The 18,744-nt window shown below is 37.1% G+C and overlaps 2 long non-coding RNA genes, 1 other non-coding gene and 1 pseudogene across 8 annotated transcripts in view; 2 read left to right on the top strand and 2 right to left on the bottom strand.

Annotated features, from left to right (window-relative positions):
- The window catches only part of LOC141424980 (neurotrypsin-like), a 71,876-nt pseudogene extending 55,398 nt beyond the window's left edge, over positions 1-16,478 (top strand).
- Positions 16,479-16,552: 74 nt separating this feature from the next.
- LOC141424981 (uncharacterized) lies at positions 16,553-17,557 on the bottom strand. Its single transcript, XR_012449973.1, has 2 exons — positions 17,164-17,557; positions 16,553-16,718 (listed from the first exon to the last, which is right to left on the bottom strand). It is a non-coding gene; the product is annotated as an uncharacterized lncRNA (long non-coding RNA).
- On the bottom strand, positions 16,980-17,110 carry LOC141416571 (small nucleolar RNA SNORA24). The gene has a single exon (XR_012441223.1). It is a non-coding gene; the product is annotated as a small nucleolar RNA SNORA24 (small nucleolar RNA).
- Positions 17,558-17,688: 131 nt separating the features above from the next.
- LOC109676947 (uncharacterized) overlaps positions 17,689-18,744 on the top strand; it is a 138,657-nt gene continuing 137,601 nt past the window's right edge. For all 6 annotated transcript variants that reach the window (XR_012449979.1, XR_012449974.1, XR_012449975.1 and 3 more), the window contains exon 1: positions 17,689-18,220. This is a non-coding gene — a long non-coding RNA (uncharacterized lncRNA). The remainder of the gene's footprint in view (positions 18,221-18,744) is intronic.

The following is an 18,744-nucleotide window of genomic DNA, read 5'->3' as shown; positions in this document are numbered from 1 at the left end:
AGAATGAGTGGGAGAATTGACTAGTTTGGAGCAATCTGTGATTACCCTTTATGAAAAGAGTAATCACCTGTTGACCTGGATTGAAGGTTCATAGTTTTAATGCACCCAGGCATTCTCTCTTTCTTTCTCCAGTGCTGGGGATTAAACTCAAATCTTGTGCATGCTAGGCAAGCACTCTGCCACTGGGCCACATCTGTAGCTCTTGGGTTTTTGGGACAGGGTGTTGCTACATAGCCCAGGCTGGTATGGAACTCACTTGGTAGTTCAGGCTGGCCTTAACTTGAGATCCTCCTTAGCATCTCAAGTGCAAGGATAATAGGTGTGCACCGTCACACCAAACTTTTTTTTAAAATCTTGAAATAACTGTCAAATATAATGCAATAAATGAATTGGATGCTGTTAATATTCTTCATATCTGAGGTCCTCTGAATATGGAAAGACATCCCTGAATATTGATTACAACCTAACTTATTAAATTCCCTTTGATAAATTATACAGTTGAAAAACATAAAAGTTCAACAATTGTAAAATGTTTTCTGGTACTATGTATACCTATTTTAAAATATGAGACAGCATAGACTTGTTTATTACTTACACATTTGTTTTTATACCTCAAAGAATTGTTGCACCTTATTTTGATACCTTTCTATGGTAGGCAATGCTACCAGTGGATTTTTTTTTTTTTTTGGTGGAACTGGGGTTTGAACTCAGGGCTTCATGCTTTGCTCCCCATCTTGGCCTCCCAAGTAGCTAGGATTATAGGTGTGAGCCCAAGTGGTTTGGAGCCGGTGACTTCTGTCAGATGATTAAATACAAGTCATCGTGGTGGGATCTTTTTCTAAAAGAACTTGATCTGGCTTCTTAATTTTTTAAGTTACAAATAGAAAATAGCTTTAAATAGATTTTCCTTTCTTGCAGCTCTGAACTCTTTGCCCCAGAGTGATATAAACTTTAAGTTTTGCTTGGTCAGTATTACATCATCTTTTTTCTTGGCATTGTGTACATTGGGCCCACTTAAGCATTATTGGAAATTTTTGTTTTTCTAATATCTTATAATCTGCAGTGTCATCTAGAAGATTCATTAAGAGATGAAGGATAAAATTTTGACAGCATGCCTCTGAGGTCATTTGGTGAATTAATCATTTTGGTACACATTGTTGAATCTCTTTCTCCATCAGGAAATAACTACTTCTGATTCCCTATGGATTGCCTTCTCCATGGTTGTTGTGAGAGATCATAGTGCTGATTCATCTTCATGTTCTTTGGACAATTCTCTTCTTACATGGATAGAAAAACTTTATGCACATGTAGTTAAGCAAAGAAGCAAATCACCCCTATATATATTCTACTCTGTAAAATTATTTTTGAAATTAGTTATGTTTTGTATATTCACCCTTCTTTTGTATACCACCTCCTTATTCATACATCTGTATGTATGGATATAGGTACACACATGTATTTTTTTGAGGTGTTGGGGATTGAACCCAGGCAAGTGCTCTTGAACTATGCCCCCAGCCCTTTCATACCTTTTAAATGCAACTCATGTCTTTTGTATATTCATAACAGAAGTCTGTTCTTGGGACACTCTTAAGTACAATTTACAGTTAAGTTGGCTTATAAAGCCCTTTTTCATATGTTAGTATACTATATGAGAAATTGTAAATTCAGATCAAAATTCTATTTTGGGAATGTGATTTGCTCCTTTGAGTTACATTTTTTACATATTGCTTGGAATGGTATTGTATGTAGAAAGTAAGTAATTTAGACCATTACTACCTTTGCAGTTCTCTCTTAATGTTTGTGAACACCAAACAACCTCTATAATCAGCAAAGGAGGTGTAGATAACTACAAGAGTACCAGATAGGGTCAAACCATTCGGCAGCCCATGAAACCCTTTGGAACTGAATGGTGGAAAACTTCATCAAGTTTCTTATCTGCTTGCAAATTATTGTCAGTTAAGTGAGAAACATTTTTATTATAAGAAAAATTCTACAATTTTCAAAGAAAAAACATTTTAAAATAGAGGAGGCGTGTCAGTGGATGTGTCAGTTGTGTTTTTACCCCATTATCAGAAATATGACAGTTAATTATGGACTCATTTCTGCCTCAGAGACTCCCTCCTCTCTTTGTGGTTTGAGATTATTGCACTGTCGGCAGAAGCGGATCATTGGTGGGAAAAATTCTTTAAGGTAAAAGGTTCTTCAAAGGAGATTCATTGTAGAATTATTTATGTACAAACAATGCTTCAAACTCAAGATTTATTATTATATAAGGAATTTATTTTATCCATTTTATTTCCAAAATTAAGTACAGATTACATTGATTTCATTGCCCTTTGACCTACATGACTTACATTTGGATTATACATACCGTGTTTCTCTGTCACTATCCCAGGATTTATGAGATATATCTGATGTGGCAGAAACAAAATAATTTAACAGGAAACCTGAAGTACAACTGCAAAGATTCATTTAAGTTAGAATATATTTGTTTCTGATTTGACTCATTTTAATAGAAAGTTTTATCTGAATTTACTTGTGGGAAACTAGAACTTTATATACTACGACTTCTTTAGGCTGCTTAAGTGAGGTAGAAGAGGAGTGAAATTATCCTCAAATCTTGAAAGAAGACTCAGTTTGTTTCCAGGAGTGTCAGAGATAGGTGTCATGCATATAAATGCCTATGAGCTGATCTTCAGAGTTGCTCATGTGGGGCCTGCTCAGAGCTGTAGGGGCATCATTGTAGGAAGGGGTCTTACATCCTGAAGTACCTTATGAATCCCCCACCATCTGCAAGCCTTGAAAATTGTTGCTTTAACTGCTGTTTATTTTTGCTTTTTTATCCCTTATGGTGTGTGGCTTGCTTTCTTCTCAGGGGTCGTTGGCCTTGGCAGGTTTCCCTCTGGCTGAAGTCATCCCATGGAGATGGCCGGCTTCTTTGTGGAGCTACACTCTTGAGTAGTTGCTGGGTTCTGACGGCTGCACACTGTTTCAAGACGTATGTGTAACTTACCTTTCCCCATAACTCAGTTGGGCTTTGACTCACCAGTTCTTCCAGTCCCATGCTGCCAGACAGCACTTGGGGTATCAGAGCCAGGCTATAAATCCTTCCCTGTCTGTGTCAACAGCACCATGGAAGTGAGGGAGCCCTCAGGAGAAGCCACTTGCCTCCCTGGTCTTCAAATGATCTAGGGAGAATTCAAGGTGGGCTTTGGAGGGGAGGCAGCTATGGTAGTGCTTCTCTTGAGAACTTACCTGAGAGGGCTGGGCATGGTGGCCACATTGTAATCCCAGCACTCAGCATGCTAAGGCAGGAGGATCATGAGTTCAAGGCCAGCCTGGGATCCATAGCGAATTCCAGGCCAACACTGGTTACCTGGTGAGCTTCTGTCTCAAAAACCCAAGTCAAACCACAACAAAATTAAAAAAGAACTTTCTGAGGTGAAATCATACCTCTGCAGAAGTAAAAGTAACCTGATAATATTTACTTATAAATTCTAAGTGTAGGGAGTACAGTTTTAGTGTTTTTAATGCTTCTATCTTCTTGATGTTTTCTGTCTTTTAGATTTGTCTATTTGTACCTCCTAGAAAGCATCTATTTTATTCTTGACTTTTATGGAGTTTATTCTTGATTATTTCTTCTTGTCCCAAACATTTTATCAGTTCATTCTGAAGTCTTCCCAGTTGAGAAGGGGGGCTGCTCAGAGAAAATCAGTGTGCCGAAGTAGCCAAGCTCTTGTTGGCAGAGCCTACAACAGAACTTGGCTCACTTCTCCCTTTCCTGTGCTACTTTTGTGGTTAATACTATTTCCTTAGCATTAATTTTGGTACGTATTTAAAAACTGTATACCAACATTTGACATTGGTAATTACTGAAGCAAGGTGATGGGTACAAGGAATTTTATTATACTATTTTGATTTTGTGTTGGAAAATGATCTTAATAAAAAATTTATAAAGAAGGTATGCCTTATTGTTGAAAAATTCTTCTAGGCAAAAATTTGTTTTATATTTTTTCTTCTATTGTAAAACTCAGCCATGGTTTATTTATCATTTACTGATGTATAGTCAGATGATTTCCATTCTTTCACTATGATAAAACAATGTTGCAGTAGACATCTATGTACACTTCTTTTTTGGGTACATACCTATGGGAGCATTTTCCTGGGTCCAGCAGTACATTCTTCTTTCAGTTGTATCAGGAACTTCCATTCTGCCTTCTAAAGTAATTGTATCAGTTTATAACCTGGTACTGTGTAGGCTTTTGTTACTCGCATTCCTACCTAAAGCTGATGCTATAAAAATTTTTAATTTTTGTTAACTTTACTTTTTCTTTTGAATGTATTTCCCTTGAATAATGTCTTCGATGATTTTATGTTCATATCCTGTGCCTATTTTCCTATTGCATTATCTTCTTGTAGCTGATACAATTTTTTTACACATATTCTGGGTATAAAATCTTTGTTGTTATGTGTTACAAATATCTTTTCCCAGTCTGGGTCATGTCTCATGTCTTTTACTTGCTTATGGTTCTTTTCTTATGAAAATATCTTAATATGTTTTAATGTGTCATCTTTCCTTTAAAGTTTGTGTTAGACTTTCCATCACTCTGACAAATACAAATCTTTTCTTAAGGGAGGGAGGATTTATTTTGACTCATGGTTTCAGTCCAGGGTTGATTGGTTCCATGTTTCTGGACCTGTGGTGAGGCAGGACATCATGGTGGCAGGGCATGGTGAAGCAGAGCTGTTCACCTCATGACAATTGGGAAGGAGAGAAGTAGCGACATAGAGAAGAAGAGAAAGAGAGGAAGAGAGAGAGAGAAAGAGAGAGAGAGAGAGAGAGAGAGAGAGAGAGAGAGAGAGAGAGAGAGAGTGCTCCTGTACTAGTTGGTTTTCTCCTTTTTTTTATTACATTCTTTTCCCTGGCCTATGGGATAGTGCTGCTCATTTTCAGGGCAGGACTTCCACTCCTAGTTAATCCTCTTTGGAAATACCATGACAGAAACATCCAAAGGTGTGCTTCACTGATTTCATAGGCACTTCTCAATGTAATGAAATTGACAACCAAGATTAACCAACAAAGTTTATAAAAAAAACTTTGCGTATATTCTTTTAAAAATCTTTCCCTAACCTCATATAATAAAGGTATTCTCTAACTTTTTTCCTTAAGAAAGTTTACAACATTTTTTTATATAAAAACTTTGAATCTGTTTGCAGTTTATTTTTGTACATTGTGTGGTGTGAGGTAGGGACCTAATTTCATACTCTTCTTCATGGATAGTTTTCCCAGAACTTTTTCTGTCTTCAATATTCCATTTTTTATCCACTGATTTATGTTAACTATGTCAAATACCAAATTCTCACTTGTCCTTATTTGTAGGATCTCTATTTTCTTCCACTTGTCTATTTCAATAAATATCTGTAATCTTTCATGTTCAGAGTTCTGCACAAGATACAAATGTATATTTTCCATAATGTTTGCCATTTCTGGGATATGACCGAGTTTGAGAATTCATCTAAATACCAATGGGTTTAATTCATTTCTGTGTTACATGAGTGACATAAAACAAGAAGTTTTATTCATTCATTAACTTAACAAATACTATCAAGCTTGACATTCCCATGTAAATATTATGCAGTAGTAATAATATTGTGAAGAACAAGACAGTTAGGGTCTATGCTGTCATAGAGTTTATAGTGTAGATATAAGACTAATGCTGTAGCTATAACAGCCTAGAGAAAGGAAATGTTGAGATTGCTGATATAACCAAAAAGAGTTAGGTACTATTTTTAAAGTAAGTTATTTTCACCATATTAACTTGCTAAAAAGAACCTAGGTTCCTGGGACCCTGTTTCACATCTACTGAGTTTTTGAAGCTGAGACTCAGGAGTTTGCATGGTCTAAACATTTGAAGAATGATGATGAGGAGAAGTACAATGACATTGAGAGACACCTATTCCATTCAACATACTGTTAAACTGAAAAAGACAGGATCGTGAGGGCAAAAGATCTTGAAAGGCTGATTCTAATGAGCGAGCACTGTGCTTAGCTCTGAGTGCCCCACCATGAAGAAACAACATGGTGCACCAAGAAGGGCAAGCAAGCAGAATGAGATTATGTGGATGTTACCTGTTTTTTCAAATACCACAGATGTTTGAGGGACATAAGATAATTTTAACATAAGGAAGAGTTTTGTGGTTTATTTTTTAGTTAACATGAGGACAGTTCAAAGATGGGATGGACTATATGCAGGAGGAAGAGTTTTTGTTATGTAGTCTGTTTAAGCAGAGAGGATGGATTCATGTAAAGGATGGTAGAGAGTAGAATTAGTACTATTCTCTGGGTTATCAGATCTGGGATTTGTATAATGGACTTAGCAGAGAGAAGTAGGAAAGACCCGGAATGCTAGGTTATGATTTCTGTTTTATTCACTGGGCAGTGGAAAATATGCATAGGCAGTGGAAATCTTGAAATATGATCGAAGAGGGGTGTTAGGAGGTGAGTCATTTAGAACTGTATGGACAGATCTGAGTGAGTAAGGCAAATATTGGAGGACTCATTAAGGAGGTTGAAATTACATGAAAAATGTACTTGTTTGCCTTTTTCTAGAGTGATCCAAATTTGTTTATTTTATCAAGACTCTCTGTGGTAGGAATCAAAGGGACTGTAAGGAAGGACACTAATTTTATATTTTTATCCTGGAGGGAGACCAGTTATAAGGCTATTGTAGTAATGGAGATAGAAAGTGGAAAAGGAGAGGAGGGAGAGAAGGTAGAGACACAGCGATGAGAATCAGTAGAATTTGGTATAGTGTAACAGAAGGAGACTTGGATCTGGCTGTTTAGACCAGGTTTACAGTTCTACTTCTTCCAACTCTTAATTGTTTAGCTTTGCAGAAATTGTTTAGCCTCTTGGAGCCTCAGTTTACTCATCTGTAAAGTGAAAGTAGTAATCTTTCACAGTGAGGGACAAATGATCTGCAAATTATTATGAGACTGTAAAATTCAGAACAAACATTGGCTATTACTATAGAGGAGTTCAAAAGGAGGAACGGAAGAATATGCTAGCAAAAGTAGGGAACCGAGGATGATTTATTTTTTCATTTTACTAGAGGAAAATAGTAAGTTAGAAAACTGCAGAAAAGCTGAAGAAGTCTGCTTGGGGGCTTGGAATTTAGGCAAAGTAATTCAGTTTAGATTATCTTCTCCTCATCTAACTCTTTGCCTTTCAAATCTCAGCTAAAAGGCATAGTCTTAGGGGCTCAAGATTAAAGGATTAAACTAGAAAGATTGCTCAAAAATTTAGCTTTAGTTGAAAACTTCTATTTGACTTTTGTCCTCCTTGGGAGGTATTATTTTTGGTATGTGTGTAGGGGGGCATGTTGAATTTGTTTGTTTACGTGGCATTTTTCCTTCCTTGGCATACTCCTTATAGATGTTGCTTAGAGTTAGTACTTGTCTCATTTGTGTTTGTACACCAAATGTCTACTATATTACTTGGCACATAGTTGATACTCCTAAACAGTTGTCAGATGATAAAAATGGGGTTAGGTTGCCAGAGACTGGATATGTTTAAGAATGTTGGGCTTTTCAGAGGATGTGGGTTATTTTAAACCTAGACCAACAGATAACTCCTTCCATATGTCATTTGGAATTTTTTCCTGCTATCTGCACAGTACAAGATAAAGACAGTTTATTATAGACCAGAGAAGATTATGCAGCATTTTCATATGCTTTGGCTATGAAGCAAGATTCTTTGAATGTAAGTAGGGGAAAAGCTGCTTTGCAAATGTGTTATATGTCCATCTGATTGGTCTGCAAGCCTTCTTGAATTTCATAGACTTCCTGTTTGAAGTGCCCAAGTACGCTACATCTCTCTTCTTTATTGCAGTAAGTTTATTAAAAGGCATTGAGCTAGTTACTACTGATTAGAACAGGCTCCAAGTTTGATTTTTCTTGATTCTGGGACTCTGGTGTCAAACAGTCCTCCTTTAATCATGAGAAACACTGAAGTTTGCAAAATAGGCTGTAGTTTGCAAAGTAGTCGAGCTTTGAGAGGTTACTGTCCTTTTAGATTTCTTGGGGGAAGGAGAGGAAGTAAATGGTGTTAGTCTAATTTAATGAGTGCTGGTAGGGCATCTGGATTTCATATTTGAAATTAGCTCCTGTACACTCATTTTCTTTGTTCGTATTCTATCTGCTTTGTCAAGTCCTGGGCCTATGTATACATGAAGGCTTCTTGTCCATCAGGCCCTATTTGGTGCCTCTACCTTGTAGCAATGATATAGGCCAGTGCTCTTGATCTGTCATTTCTGAACAATAAGACATAGGGTGCTGTTATTATCTGTTATTTTTTTATATAGAATGGGAGCTTTTTATGTTTGTTTCTTTTGCCTTCACAGAATCATCACTATGTTATGTAACCCTTACATCAGAATAGTCTAGGAATGATGGCCTGGGCAGGATGAGATCAAAATGGCATTATTTCACCTCCACCATCCTCAGTTGCATTCATTTCATGTAGGGTGGCTTCTTTATAGGTACTTTACTGAAGGACTGAGTTCTAGTAACTCAACTCATTCTTTCATAGATTTCTAATATTGTGAGGTGTCCAAAATTTATTTCTATACCTGTGCAACAAGAACAACTGAGGAAGTTAATGAATCACTATTTAAGGGCTTATTTTTCACATTTTTTCTTTTGTTAAAGTAATAGAAATTTTGGAATGCAGCATCCTGTTAGCAGTCTGTAATGGAAACATGAACAAATTAAATTTTGTTTTTGGTAGCAGTCTTTGAATCTTTCACAGTATAAATTGCTTACTTTTGGTAGTTTTTAGTCCAAATCATTACTACAAAGTACCATGAAATGATCTTGTGTGTGCAGTTTTACAGTAATATAATTGAGAGAAAAGTTCCTGAATATTAAACTAACTCTATTAAATAGCTTATTCTGATAACCAACACAATTTTGGAGGAATACATGTACCTTAAACAAAGACTCTTTTATTTCTGTAACTCTACTCCAAATTTGATTTGTTCAAGAATATAACTTTACCTGATTTTATTTTTTTGACTTTTTGCCTAGACATGCCATAGCAATGGAAAATTGTCAAGAGGTGATTGCTTCAAAAATAAAAAATAAGTACATATTTAGAAAGATGAGCCCTGGAGCTAATGAGACTTGCTTTTTTTGTTTGTTTTTTGTGCTGGTATTTGAACTCAGGACCTTATACTTGCAAGGCAGACACTCTACCACTAGTCCCCTGCTCCCCCAAGCCCTTTTTTGCTTTAGTTATTTTTTGAATAGGGTCTTATGTTTCTTGCCTAGGCTGGCCTTCAATCTCCATCCTCCAGATCTCTGCTTCTTTTGTAGCTAGGATTATAGGCATGGACTATCACATGCAGCCTGAGACTTACTTTTTAAGAACACATTGTATCAGATGCTTAATATGCATTCCATTATGGTCTCTAGTAGTACAGAGTTCTTAAGAAGGTGGTCTTTGCTAGTATACATAATATCATATCATGAGTCATGCTAAAACTATTTTCTGCATATATATATATAGTGCAAGGTTCTACTGAGGTTACTTCTCCCCAAGCAATTGGAACTATTTACAACAAACAACTTTAGTCCTCTGCCTTTTGAGTCCCATCCAGACAACAGAGAAAAACAGATTCTAATAGTAGCATATGTGCATAGGCTGATATAAACTATTGTTTTCTGGTAGTGATGATTCCATGTAAAGAATAAACACTGTTACCCTGAAACCTGAGCTAATTCTTCAATTTTTAATTCTAGTAACTTTTTGTTGCTTTTTTTTTAACCCTAGAGTCTCAGAAAAACTGGGATATTAAATTTGACTAAACTGTCTCAGATCCTCTCTTGCTGAAGCTTGTCTGGGAATTTCATCTAATTTTTATTTGAGGGGGAGTTGAAGGCATTTCAGCAAAGTAAACAACTGAATGGTGTGTCAGCCAGAACTAGAAATGTTTCCTTAGAAGCATTTTTGAATATAATAAAGTATCAAGATAACAACAGTTCAACTAGAAAGACCTCAAGTACATAGAAAGAGGATTCCTTTATGCTTTCTTGAGAAGCCTAGAATCACAATAGTTGTTTACGAAGTCCACCAATACAATGAGAAGTTCAGCCAAAGTTTCATCCCTGAAGTATATAATCTTATCCACTAGGAGAGGTGACAGAAGATATTTTGCTGGAAGACTAATCCAGACTTCTGTCAGTTGCTTTTCAAATCTCAGTGATAAAATCTACTTTAACTGCAGTTGAATATGTGTGGGACTCCATGCTTAGCTGATCCACTTGCTTAAATTAGGACAATTTTAAAAGTAAAGATACTAATTCTGGGGGTACTTGCTTAAATCTGCTTGATCTAAGAACACAGTGTATATATTGAGCAGTAGGCTAATTTGCACTTGGATATCTGTTAGTAATCTCTTAGGTTGCTCTCTTAACCCAGTGCATGCCAGGCATGCAGGGGCAGGAGTTATGCTCATGCCTTTAACAATCTTTGGTTCAGCAATTCTCAAGCCTATGAATTTGAATCACCTATGGTTCTATGCCAGTCCTATGAATTTACCTTCTCTGAGCCTGGGGGTTTTGGATATTTCTAAGAGTGGTAAAGGTGATTCTGATGAACAGCTAGTATTAATAGTATTAGATCTCTGTGGGGATTTGTGTGTGTGTGTGTGTGAAATAGAAACTTGTGACAGTTTTGTTATAATCCAGGAATTGGTGAGATGTCTCTTTGGTTTCAGCAAGTCAGGGATAAGAGTGTAAGTATGTATATGGACATGGATGTCTTTCAATAGTTATAATATACACTTATTAAGAAATTTCTAATAAGAATAATTATGGATGCATCCTTGAAAGTGCTGCCAAAATGTTGCATTTATTTTTGGAGATGAATTTAAGAAATTTTCTAGAGCTGCACACTCCAAAATGCTCGTCATGTGGCTTTTGGATCAATTGATAATGTGATTAGTCTGAACTGGGATGAACTAAAAGTATAAAATACATACAGAATTCTGAATGCTCAGGGTGAAAAAACAATAGCAAATATATTTTCTGTATAAAAATAAGAATATTAAATATCTTAATAACTCTCATATTAATTGCATTTTGCAATGAGAATATTTTACTTTAACTGCCTGAATATAGTTAATAAGATATATTGAATTTTTGCAATATGCTAGTAATACTAGTACTCAGAAAGTATGAGTTATTCAAATACTTGATTATTCTTCATAACTTTATAGAATTTCCAGATGCAAAATAATCCGAAATTTTTACTTAAATTTTGGTGTGGAATCTGTAAGAGCATATTCCCTGAGCAAAATTTAAAAGCCTCTGAACTGTAAAGGTATGTGATGATTTAAGATGAAAAATGGAGTCTAACAGAATCACAGGAACTTATAAGAATTTTAAAGATCAACAACAGCTGGCTGGCATGCCAATCACACTACTAGAATGTACGAACATATCATAATCATATATACATAGGCTTTTTGAGACAGGGTCTCACTGTGTAGTCCAGCCTGGCCTTGAACTCATGATAACTCTTTCATCCTCCTTTCATATGCTAGGATTACAAGTGTGAGTCACCAAGCCCAGCAGGTTATATTGTAAACAGGCAGTCACAAGAAAATTCCAAGCTTTTGAATAACAACTGCTTTAAGCTCACATTCAGTAGAAGTCTTGTAAACAGTAGAAGATTTTTAAGTTTTAGTAAAAAAATTAAGGCAAGAGTTGTTAAATATATGCTTTTTCTCCTTCAGCACTCAGCACCAAGTATATGGAGAGTTGATAAAAACGGGGTTCCAGTATGGACAGACAAAAGAAAAGTATTGAAAATTCTGCAAAAAATGTAATTGTAGTAATGGTAGTAGAATTCAAACCAGGTAAGGAGTGAAGTCATTTGCAGAGTGAGGTTGAAATGAAAAATTAGTTGAGCCAATGGAATGGTCAGTGGGGTTAAAGGATTATAGAGCTGTAAAGATAGAAGGTAGTAGACAAAGTTAAGATGCTTGAAATCAAGATTTCACAAATGTGTATTATTTGGTGAATACAAGGTCTAGGTCTCATATTGGGAATAAGTAGCTGAGTTGAAGTGGCGAATACCTTACTGCAGATAAGTCAGGAAAGTAAAAAGGACAAGTGTTGTAAATGAAGTTATTAAGATTGTTGAAAGTAGGAGGCAAGACAATGAGCTAGGTGCTATAATCTTCAGTAAGAAAGAGAGGAAGTAACCAGATGGGTCAGGTTATGTATTGTAAGTCAGTTGTTCTCAACTGGGGATATTTTCCTCTTCAGGGATTTTTGTCAATGTCTGGAGACATTTTTGATTATTAGGACTGGGAATGGAGGGTTTATACATTACTGGTATCTAGTGACTAGGGCCCAGAGATGCTTCTAAACCCTCAATGCATGACAGCCCCTAACAACAAAGAATTATGTAGCCCAAAATGTCAGTTGTTGAGATTGAGAACTACTGTTGTCGGTGGATGTATCAGAACCAAGGTATGTTATTTAGAAACAATCTAGTAAATATTGTTTCTATTTTAATCAAATAGCTTCTCATGGAAAAAAGAATATACACATTAAAAATAAACATTCATTCATTCATTAAATCAACAAACACATGTTGCATTCCTACTTAATGAGGCATCACTATTCTAGGCATTTAAGATTTCTCTGTGAACACAATAGGTAAAAATATTCCTGAACTGGAGTAACTTTTATTCAAGCAAGAGGAGAGAGAACAATGAACATAATATATAATAAACTAGGTTGTTAGAAAGTGTAAGTACTCAAAAAAAAAAAAAATACCAGAGCAGATTAAAGATATTGGGAGTGCTGGAGAATGAGCAGATAAAGCAGTCCAAGTAGGCTTCACTAGGTGATTTCTAAGATTTAAAATGAGTTCAAAGAACATAACAAATATATGTTAACCTCAAAACTGGGACTGTATTTGTTTCACAGGCATGGAGAGTAATTAAGTCTCCTTACTAGGAATAAGGTGGGCTGTACTAGCTGTGAAGGATATAGTTAGCTTTCTGTTCTCATGGAAATTCAGGATAAACTAAAAATTATGGAAATGACAGAAAAAAAGAACATGGCAAATACAGGGCAGAAATTCTTTATTATACTATTTGTTCTTGTTTTGATCCTTTTTCATTTGTTGGGGAATTGATAGGTTGATAATTAGACCATTCTTCACATTTGCTCTTTAGAAAATAAAAAGTTAACTGGTAATCTAGATTTCACAGTGAAATGAAAATGAGAAGTGATGGCACTGGGTTTCCAGTAAGGTACAGTGGGGTCAGAGAAATGGAAAAGCTAAAATTACAAAAGGAGATAAAGATGATATCTTTATTAGGCTTCTTTGCTGCCAATCAATAATTTGAGTATCTGAATTGAGTCTCTTTTTGAATTTCTCTGTCTTTCAGGTATGGTAACAGTACCAGGAACTACGCTGTTCGGGTTGGTAATTATCATACTCTGGTGCCGGAGGAGTTTGAAGAAGAAATTGGAGTTCAGCAGATAGTGATTCACCAGGAGTATCGACCAGACAGCAGTGACTATATTGCCCTGGTTAGATTACAAGGACCAGAGGAGCAATGTGCCAGATTCAGTAGCCATGTTTTGCCAGCATGTTTACCCCTCCAGAGAGAGCGGCCACACAAAACTGCCTCCAATTGTTATATAACAGGATGGGGAGACACAGGTAATAGAAATAATACAACAAAACAAATGAGGAAAGCTGTGTACCTTTTTTGGTCTGATGTGCAATAGGTAGTGAGATCTTATAAATTGGTTCAGGCCTAGATGTTTATAATTCAGGTTCCTATCCTAAGGGGATCAAGGGTTTCAATTCCAACTTTAACAACCAACTGAAAGATCTCAACTGCTAGGGGACCTTAGAGGTAGAGAATATTTGATTAACTTTTGGTTCCCAACTACTGAAGAAGACAAGAGATTTTAGGACCTCATCAAGATTTGGATCTGGCAGTCTGTATTTTAAAAAGTTTTTCCAGCAAAGCAAAGGGCTTTGGTGTTTGTTTCCCAGAGCCCTTTATCAAGCTAAGTTTCATGGAGAATTCCTAAGTATATAACAGACAAAAATAGAGCTGTTGGAAATTGAGGATGAGGTGAAAGAGAAAGAAACCCACTCATATTTCTCCTTCATCCTCCCTTACTGTCTTGCACCCCTAAATGGGAGTACTACTTCATGTTCTTCTTAGGTGAATATACCTCTGAATTCTCTTGGGGTAGAGTTTCAGGATGGGTCTTTTTCTTTTTTTTTTGCAGTACTGGGGTTTTGAACTCAGGGTCTCAAACTTTTGAGGCAAATGCTCTATCACTTGAGCCATACCCCCAACTGTCAGAATGGGTTTTAAAACAGACCTAGGCATTAGGTGCTAGATCATTCACAAATGACAATTAAATAAGAAGAAATCATAGGTTGGCTGCTTTCCACTGAAATGAATTACAATAAATTATATTCTTGAAAAGAATATTTTCACAGATGCTAAAAATAAGGATTTACTTAGTAAATAAGTATATTTCAGTGTTTATTTTATCCCATTGTACAATAAAGCTGGACTTCACTTACACTATTTCATAGAAGATGATGTAGAACATTCAGTCCAGATACAGAACAATAAAGCAATGGGGGCTATCCTGAGATAAACTGAAAGTCGGGAGAGAGGGAAGAGGAACTATTTTCTGAGTGATTTAATAAAATCAGGTCAAAGCACTTGCTTTCTTGAAACACTATGCTTATCCTTAAGGCAAATCAATACTCTCAGAAGGCTAGTCTGTTAGAATTATTTCCTAAGGGGAAGTTCAGTCACTTCCCTTGGGACACATCTGAATTAATAGAAACGACTAAGGAAGTACTTTTGCTACTTAAATTTAATCCTCAAATTCAGTGAGGTAGATGGTGTTTACATGAACTGATATGCCAATGCTTAACATTTCTAAAACCTGCAAATTGCTCTTTAGGTTACCTTTCTTTGTAGCTAAGTTCATAAATGTTACTCATTATCCCTAAGAAAATTCAGTACTAAGAACCTTATAAAGGGTGTATTAAGTTCCAATAAAAACGTAGATGTCAGATGCCATTTATAAGTTATCACACACTTAGAACTACATTGCTACAATAGGATCGTCTTCAAGACTATTAAATATCTATTAAACTGGTCAAACTTAATTAGCTGGATTCTCATCAACTAATTTAAGTATTTGGTCTGCCTAGGACAAGCTTATTCAAGAACACTACAAGCAGCCATCCCCTTACTTCCCAAGAGGTTTTGTGAGTTGTGTATGGGGTAACTTCCTGGGGGTATGGCTGTGGAGCCAAGGATTCCCCTGGTAAGTCTCAGCCTTTGTACCCTAGATAAAAAGTGTTACCAAACTGTAATTTATGAAATTCTCGGAGACAGTGAAAAAACTGATGGGAAACTAAATTTAAAATTCCACTACTAAGCCAGAGATGACTTCTGATAAGTTGCACATGACCAGCTGGGTTCACGTGACAGGAACATTTTTGGTTACAGATACCTCAGTGTAGTATTAACTGTTAATTGTCACCTACTCACATTTTGCTGAAGGTAGTTATTCTCATCTGTCATCTCTTCTGACTAGTTCTCAGCATTCTCCATATTGCCTTATTTTCTACTATACTCAAATCTTTTTAAAAGTCTTACAAGTTCTAAAATGTGTGTAAGCCAAAACAAAATTTGGGAATGATCTCCAACATTTGAAAGAGTTGAATATATAACTTAATTCACCGGACATACTAACATTAATCACTTTCAACAACTCTAGATTTCCAACTCAGTGGAGGAGGAAATGAGAACTCTTCCTTAGCATTGTTTTCTGGACCATGATTCTAGAGTGCCACCTACTGGAACTTTCCAGTAATTGACTGTAAATTTCCCCAAACTGGCCTGGTAAAATCCAATCACTAGTAAAAATGCTTTTCCTGTCTTTTAATAGGCTATTTCAATTTAACCCATGCCAGTGATAATGCAACTGACAATAGGTTAGTAAGATCTGAATAACCCTAGTTTCCAAAGGAGGCCAAGGTGAAAGATCTTGACTCCAAGTCACCCCCTCCCCAAAACCCACAATGCACAATCCCTATAGTGATTTCACCTACAGGTTAAGATTCAGCCTGTCTTTCTCAAGGGATAAGAGCTCAATGCTTGCCCAAAAGTAAAATGTACAGTACCCAAAATATCGAGAATTATATCAAATGTCATGATCCCAAATAATTTCAAATACCTAATCTTCCCCTTTGCATCGAATTGTTCCCTTTTGGTAAAAACTGGTGCAAACCTATAGGTATTTTATAGTTTATTACTTTTCAGATGTACAGCACCTGTTAGAAATAAAGTACATAACTTAAATTTTTGTGTGCAAGTTTGTCTCAAATGATGTAACCTTAGAATTGTACTCAGTCATTACTACGCTACTTTCATTAAACAGGATACATTTTCACGTATTGATTATCCAGTCAAGATACTCATGTTAATCAGACAATTTATTTAATATTAAAAAACACCTTAAATACCAATTCAAGTAATTCAGACCCATGTTGAAAACACTCAAAACCATTCACACCAGGATGCAAGATCTACTGCAAGGTGGTGTGTTGACTTCACCCATTATCAGTTTGGATTTCTTGGTATCTGTAAGAAAAGAAAATCATGATTATTTACCTTGATTTTAGATCTTAATGTTAACAAGTTTCTTTCTACTCAATTGACTTAAAGTTACAATATGCCAGCAAATCGGTGAATATAATGAAAATCTCTCACATTAACTTCAGAAACTTGTGGAGCTGAGGTTTTAACTCAAGCGCTCTACTGCTTGAGCCACACCTCCAGTCAGTCCTGTAAGTTTTCACAGGTTGGCTGGTAACTTGGCATCTTGCAGGCTTTAACCGTGAAGAATGTTACTTGTGTAAGTCAGAATCTGATACCAATTAAATGGTGACAGCTTTGCCAATAAACAAGAATATGCTCTTCCATGGCTAGGAAGGGAGACTGCCATGGCTGACAGGTCCCAAAGACACATGGAGATTCACGACACAAAATCGATCAGCAAGCACAACTCCTATAGATAATTACTCACCAACAGGTTCACGTTTTGGAGGTTCTCTGCGTGCTGTCGCCAAATGATACAGAATAGTCTCAAGATGGCCACGTGGCACAGACAGCGAGCTAATGACCATTCTCGCCGGCTTTGCCGGGCTCCCCGACCCATTTCTTGAGCACCAAAGGCCGACGGGTGCAGTGGCTCAGGACCGCGGGCCACATGTGGCCACCCCGCGACCTAATAAACACTCGAATCGGTTCAGGCTTGGGAACTTCAAGATTTCCCAAGCTGATCGCGACCTACTGCTACAGCAAGGCCTTTGAATCTCCTGCATTTTGATTACTCAAATAAGCGTTGGCACAGTTATTTTAGGATGCAACATAGGACTGCCTACACTAACAGTACACCGAAGCTTGGGACGGAAAAGGACAGAGTCTGCTGCGCGCACTCACTTATAGCGCTGATGACGCCTTCCGGGGGAAGAGCCGTGAGGGGCGTGGCCACATGGTTTTCACTCCGCCCCTCCCCGCCCCTCTGGCCTCCTGGTCAGGGCTCCACCCCTTCCGTCAGCCACCTACTCCCAAAGGCCTTCTCTCTTCATTCCGCTTTTTCCCTCCTCCCCCGCCATCTTTTGGTTACTTCTGTGTGACTCCAACGCATGCGCATACGTGAAAGCAAAAAAATGTTCTCGCGAGAGCGTGAAATTATGTTGCGCGAACTGAGTATATGCGCTGTAGGTCTTTTGTGTTACAGATACTCCAAGCTCGAAACTTCTTCATTGTTAACCTTTTGGTACGTTAATTTGTATAAAACAGCTTAGTTTTTACTTTTCTGCGAGCGAACTATCAGTGACCATCTTCCACTGGTATTGCTGTTCCGGAAGTACCGGCGTCAGTGCCCTCCCAGCGTTTTTTGGGGTTGTGTGGTCTAGTCTCTTTGGGGTGTTTGCACGCAGTGCTGACACTTCACAGGACAAGTTTGTAAACTCAAGGTTCAGGAACGAGAAGGACGCTGATGCGGGAGAGCCTGGCTAGCACGCAGCCACGTGAGCCGCTCCCGGGTCGTCACTCCGCCACGGCGCGTTAATTTAATGGTGAGAAGGAGAAATGGGATCGCACCGGCTGGGGCATAGTGGCACCTTGTAATGTGGCTTTAGTTTTAGACGCGGGTTTTTTTTTTTTTTGCTTCATTCCTCCGGTATGAAGCAGGAAAGGAGTCCCAGTGAAGCTTGTTTTTAGGGCTGGATCATTTGGGGCAGCACATTGCAGCAATTGCTGTAGTGGAAGGTGGAGTCCTGGGGTGCACAGTGGTGGGGATCCGCAGAAACTTCCTGAGGTCACTTGCACGTTTTTGGTGGCATTAAATTTTTTTTAGTTCAAGTCTAGTTATACATTTCAAGCTTCAGGAAACTACATTTTTGTATACTTTTTTTTGCAATTTTTAGTAAGAATTTACAAAATGAACAAAAAAAAAATACTGTATAAAGAGCCGTGCACATTAAAGTGACAGTAGTATTTGAGTTTATTTGTCGTGATCTTTTTGTTTCTACCACACCTTGATTTGCAATGGAAAGAATTCAGTGCATGCATTATCTTTTTTCAGAAAATATTTAACTTA

Source organism: Castor canadensis, chromosome 1 (genome assembly GCF_047511655.1).
Source record: "Castor canadensis chromosome 1, mCasCan1.hap1v2, whole genome shotgun sequence".
In the NCBI taxonomy this organism is placed as follows: Eukaryota; Metazoa; Chordata; class Mammalia; order Rodentia; family Castoridae; genus Castor; species Castor canadensis.
This window is presented reverse-complemented; position numbering and strand designations above follow the sequence as displayed.